The following is a 6650-nucleotide window of genomic DNA, read 5'->3' on the forward strand; positions in this document are numbered from 1 at the left end:
GCGAATTAATTTTATCTGCCTTTTATCATTCAAATATGACTGACTGCTGGTATTGGGACAAAACTGAATAACGCATTTCTTACTCGCTCTTTGGTTTCAGAGTGTATCTTATCTGATGCAAAGGTATTCTTCACTCAATAATTCAGTGAACAGTATGCAAAAGCCATATGAATTATACAACAGTTCCTAAAAATGAGTTAGTAGCAGATTATCAGCTCCTTTTTAAAAAAAAAATTCTTATTATGTATGCGGTGTGTTGTTACTGACATTAATCCATCTCAGTTCATGGGGCAGAAGTTGATACAACCTTGTAACAGATGGTTTTAGGCCTCTATAGATAACTTACCTCTTGCTGATGCTTTTTGAATACAACTAGAGTCACGAGATAAGGGGCAGACGGAAGAGATGGGGGGTTGCTAAGAACTCATTCTGGATAAAGTATGAACAGAACTAAAGGGCTATAGTCAGATACAAATCCTCACGTTTACCCCTTGAGCACTAAACTGTTTGATTTCCTGTCTATCCAGGGTTGATTAGCGTTAGGAGACTTTGGGGGAATAATTCAACTGCCAGCTTCAAATGCCTGGCTTACCTGACTAGTGTTTCACTAGCACTGCTGCCCTCGTGGGAAAAAATGAGCCTTATGCTCCCCCTCCGGGTAGAAATTTTCAGAAAGTACTGGCAAGAGGAAAACCCCAAATTGGCATTATCCAAAGTATTATCTACCTTTAAAAGAGACTGTGGATTGCACAGACTATGACCTTCAAAATGAATTTTCTGCTGCTTATCACCTGAGCCTGATATATGGGGTATTTTAAATAATAGGCACATTCGCATAATGATCCATCAGATATATACACGTGCACTGATTTTCTCATTAAAGTACCATCACTAGGAAAGGAAAGCATGATCTATTGGAGCAAACACAAATGCTCTGTTCTCTGGCAATCTCTTAACCAGATGTGGTAAGCGATGCTCACAGCCCTGAGTCCCTGCAATTCCACAACTTTCTTAAGTTTAAAGGTGGCCAGGACTTCATAAGGTTTGAAAAGAAAATAAATCACCTCTGATGGGCATTTCTCCAACCTCTCTATGACGCCCTCCATCTAGAGTCTGTTTCCTGCAGCAGAAGAGCCAGCCTTCACTCACATGCAGCAAATGCCTCCCGAGCCCTCCCATGTCATCCCCACCGTCGGTACTGTCAATAGCTTCTTCCTACATCTCAACCTACACAAAGGATTCACATTTCCCAGGCCCCTGAACTAAAACCCTTTACCTCTCACCTCCACACTCCCCTGCACTGCCACACTCCAGTGATGCTCAGTCCAAGTGCTTGTGCCATGTTATGCCTTAGTGCCCATGCATGTGTTTCTTTCTCCCCTAATGCCTTTCCCAGCAAGGTCCTTGCATTTTTCTAGGAGTTCTTTTTTCAAAAAATTTATTTAAGTAATCTCCACATCCAATGTGGGGCTCGGACTCATGACCCCAAGATCGAGTCACACACTCTTCTGAGTCAGCAAGATGTCCAAAGGTCCACGCATTTTTAAAGCTGCATCTGAAGCATCCCCTCTCCTGTGAAGACTTCATTTTCTTACCACACGCTTCCCCTCTGGCTCAGTGTACCCAGGCCCGCCCCTTTTGTGCCACTGCTGTATGTGGCTTGTCATGAGCCCATCATGAATGCTGTGACAGAAACCACTGTCTCCCCATAAGCATGTCCTCCTTTTCTTCCTGCACAAATATGACACGTGGAATTCCAAAGAGAAAAAAAGTGTTATGTCGTGATGGCAATAAATAAAGATCAAATGACATGATAAGTGAATTAATGAAGTGAATTAAATGAAGGGAGAATGAATAACAGAGATAAAGGGAATACTATTTTCCACAATGAAATTAATTATATTCCTAAATTCCATAATTAACCTTCCTTTAATTCCCAGATGTGACTCACTTCATTGTTGTGTATAGCAAATATTCCTCCTCCTTTTAGCAAACGTTTTCTTCTTTTTATTTTATTTTATTTCTTTTCAGTGTTCTAAAATTCATTGTTTATGCACCACACCCAGTGCTCCACGCAACACATGCCCTCCTTAATACCCACCACCAGGTTCACCCATCCCCCACCCCTCACCCCTCCAAAACCCTCAGTTTGTTTCTCAGAGTCCACAGTCTCTCATGGTTTGTCTCCCCCTCCGATTTCCCCCAACTCCCTTCTCCTCTCCATCTCCCAATGTCCTCCATGTTATTCCTTACGTTCCACAAGTAAGTGAAACCATATGATACTTGATTTTCTCTGCTTGACTTACTTCACTCAGCATAATCTCTTCCAGTCCCATCCATGTTGATATAAAAGTTGGCTATTCATCCTTTCTGATGGAGGCATAATACTCCATTGTACATATAGACCATATTTTCTTTATCCATTCGTCCACTGAAGGATATCTTGGTTCTTTCCACAGTTTGGCAACTGTCGCCATTACCACTATGAACATTGGGGTACAGGTGGCAACTTCTTTTCACTACATCTGTATCTTTGGGATAAATACCCAGTAGTGCAATTCCAGGGCCATAGGGTAGCTCTATTTTTAATTTCTTTTTTTTTTTAAGATTTTATTTATTTATTTGAGAGACAGAGATCACAAGTAGGCAGAGAGGCAGGCAGAGAGAGAGAGAGAGAGGAGGAAGCAGGCTCTCCGCTGAGCAGAGAGCCCGATGCGGGGCTCGATCCCAGGACCCTGGGATCATGACCTGAGCTGAAGGCAGAGGCTTTAACCCACTGAGCCACCCAGGCGCCCCTATTTTTAATTTCTTAAGGAATCTCCACACTGTTTACAAAGTGGCTGCACCAACTTGCATTCCCACCAACAGCGTAAGAGGGTTCCCCTTTCTCCACATCCTCTCCAACACTTGTTGTTTACTGTCTTGTCGATTTTGGCCAATCTAACTGGTGTAAGGTGGTATCTCAATGTGGTTTTGATCTTAATCTCCCTGATGGCTAATGATAATGAACATGTTTTCATGTGCCTCTTAGCCATTCGTATGTCTTTGGAGAAGTGTCTGTTCATGTCTTCTTCACATTTTTGGCATGATTATCTGTTTTGTATGTGTTGAGTTTGAGGAGTTCTTTATAGATCTTGGATATCAGCCCTTTGCAGTGTCATTTGTGAATATCTTCTTCCATTCCGTGGGTTGCTTCTTTATTTTGCTGTTTCCTTTGCTGTACAGAAGCTTTTGACCCTGATGAAGTCCCAAAAGTTCATTTTTGCTTTTGTTTCCTTTGCCTTTGGAGACATATCTTGAAAGAAGTTGCTGTGTCCAATGTCAAAGAGGTTACTTCCTATGTTCTCCTGTAGGATTTTGATAGATTCCTGCCTCACGTTGAGGTCCTTTATCTATTTCGAGTTTATCTTTGTGTTCTTTAAAATATAACTGGTGGTAATTCATGCCGATTCCTTTCCTTTAGAACTTCTTTCACAGCACCCGAGGAAAGATTATATTTTGCTTTGATATTTTTGTTGGTGTTAGGTTTTAATTTAAGTGTTAGACTTCTTTCAGGAAACACATTGTTGAGGTCTCATTGGTCTATTTTCTGGAATGGTTTAAATATCTGTCCTATAATGACAATGAATTTCTCTGTGACCTTGTTTGGGAGTGCCATCTTCTGGGAGGTGTTTTTAATCTTCTCCTCTAACTTTTAGGGTTAGTAGTCTATTCTGATTTTTGACCCTTCCTTGAATCAAGCTTGAGAGATTTTATCCTAGAAATTCATCAAATGTATATAGACTTTCAAATTTATTAACAAATAGTGAGTATGTATATGTAGAAAATCAGGATTAAAATTTTTAATTTCCTGGCTATTTACAATGACAGACTGTGATGATACTCCATGGTGGATATTTTTGTTTTCTCATTCATTTTTTTTTTTAATTTATTTTATTTCCTCTCCATTCTGGCCACAATGATAATCTTTTAGTCCCAGGTCTTTGTACTGGCTCTTCCAGCTTCCCCTTTACCTACTGAGCTCTGTGATAGCCTCATAATAGTCCGTAGTATGGATGTGTCACATTTTAATGTCTTTTAAATTCTCTTACCAATGCATTTCAGATTATTTATGGGGTTTGCTTGGTTGGTTTGGTTTGTCTTTTTTTCTCCCCCTTTCAAACAATGCTGTAATTCCCGAAAGTGGGGAAACACTACTAGCAACATACAACACCATCTGGTGTCCCACTTCATTGCCAGGACTCAAACCTATCTAAACTTTTCATTTCACTATTTTGATAATCTAAAAATGGCTTCTTATTGTTTAGTTCTGGTTTGCAACAGGCTTAAATTATATTTTCCTGTGCTTACATGACATTTCCTCATTTTCTTTTTTATGAATTGTGTATTCATATTATTTTTTTTCTTAGTTGTTTGAAGAGATTACCTGGACATGAGAAATACTAGCTTCTTGTCTATTATAAATATTGCAAATACTTTCTCCAGCCTACAAATTGTCTCAGTTCTTTGTTAATTTTGTTATTTTTCCATTAGGAAAAATTTTATTCTTATGTAGTCAAATCTGCCAATCCTTTTCTATGTATTTCCGGGTTTCCCATCTCATTTACAATTTCTCTCTCACTCTAAGGTTATATAAACATTTTCCTAAACTGTTTTCCTAAATTGTTTTTATTATTTTGCTTTTGGCACTTGGATGTTTAATTGATCTGGAATGTACTTTAAATAAGCCAAGAGGTAGAAATCCAACATTATTCTTCCAGATAGGTATCTAATTATTTATTACCATTTATTATGTCAACATCATTTTACTACTGAATTTAAAAGGCATCCTTTTAATATATTAAAGCCTCATCATGCTTAGATCTATTCCCAGACTCTCTCTTCTGTTCTTACTCCACTCTCATACCATTTTGATTTTAGGAAATTTTGCAAAGAATTAACATGTTTTACTTTGCACATTTATTCTTTCATGTGAACTTTAAAATTTTTTTCCACTTTGAAAAAAAATTGAGATTCTGAAAGAAATTGCATTAACTGTGTAATTTAAGAATAATTTATGATTTTACCATATTTACTTTCCTATCTGGGAGTCTCCCCAAGATTTCTTTTTATACAGAATCAAAAATACTTTAAAATATATAATTACATCAAACATGTTGTTTTATAACTTGCTTTTTTTCTTTAAACAATGTATTTTTTTTATCATTTTTTTTAATTTATTTTCAGCATAACAGTATTCACTGTTTTTGTACCACACCCAGTGCTCCATGCAATCCATGCCCTCTCTAATACCCACCACCTGGTTCCCCCAACCTCCCACCCCCCACCTCTTCAAACCCTTCAGATTGTTTTTCAGAGTCCATAGTCTCTCATTGTTCACCTCCCCTTCCAATTTCCCCCAACTCCCTTCACCTAACTCCTCATGTCCTCCATGCTATTTGTTATGCTCCACAAATAAGTGAAACCATATGATAATTGACTCTCTCTGCTTGACCCCAGATATGGACCCTCAACTCTATGGTCAGTTAATCTTCGACAAAACAGGAAAAAATATACAGTGGAAAAAAGACAGTCTCTTCAATAAATGGTGCTGGGAAAACTGGGCAGCTATATGTAGAAGAATGAAACTCGACCATTCTCTTACACCATACACAAAGATTAACTTGAAATGGATAAAAGACCTCAACGTGAGACAGGAATCCATCAGAATCCTAGAGGAGAACATAGGCAGTAATCTCTTCGATATCAGCCACAGCAACTTCTTTCAAGATATGTCTCCAAAGGCAAAGGAAACAAAAGCAAAAATAAACTTTTGGGACTTCATCAAAATCAAAAGCTTCTGCACAGCAAGGAAACAGTCAAGAAAACAAAGAGGCAACCCACGGAATGGGAGAAGATATTTGCAAATGACAGTACAGACAAAAGATTGATATCCAGGATCTATAAAGAACTCCTCAAACTCAACACACACAAAACAGACAATCATATCAAAAAATGGGCAGAAGATATGAACAGACCCTTCTCCAATGAAGACATACAAATGGCTATCAGACACATGAAAAAATGTTCATCACTAGCCATCAGGGAGATTCAAATTAAACAATGTATTATTAATATTTTTCATGTCAGTGAATACTTTTAAACAATTATGCAGGTTTCAGGATATTAAAGTATCAGGATACATCCTCACTGATATGATACAAAAGACTGTTGAATCTCTAAGTTTTCATTTTGTTATTTTAACTAGCATTATATTTTCTTATTATTATAGCTAACTATGATTTATTTTCATAATAGCAAGCAATTCACGTTCCACACAGAAGCCATGAAAAGCACAGAAAATCCCAATGGGCAAAAAATTCTCTGAAGTTTAGTTGTAAGTCTACCTTCTACAAATGATTATATAATGAGGATCTGTTGGATGTCTTTTTAGTAGTTTCCTCTTTTCCTTTCTCTTTCTTCTCATATATGTGTACAGAGTTATAAAAACAGTATCAAATGTCATACACATCCTAACTTCTTTTTTCTCACCATTATATTGTGAATGTATTAATCTGTTTTCCATTTGATTTTTATGTGTTCTAATGTTCATATCTCATGTGCCTCCCCAAATCCTTTCAGCCCCAACTGTCCCCTCACACTATGGCCCC

The sequence above is a fragment of the Enhydra lutris genome, unplaced genomic scaffold (genome assembly GCF_002288905.1).
Source record: "Enhydra lutris kenyoni isolate GAN:26980312 unplaced genomic scaffold, ASM228890v2 scaffoldscaffold22, whole genome shotgun sequence".
NCBI lineage: Eukaryota > Metazoa > Chordata > Mammalia > Carnivora > Mustelidae > Enhydra > Enhydra lutris.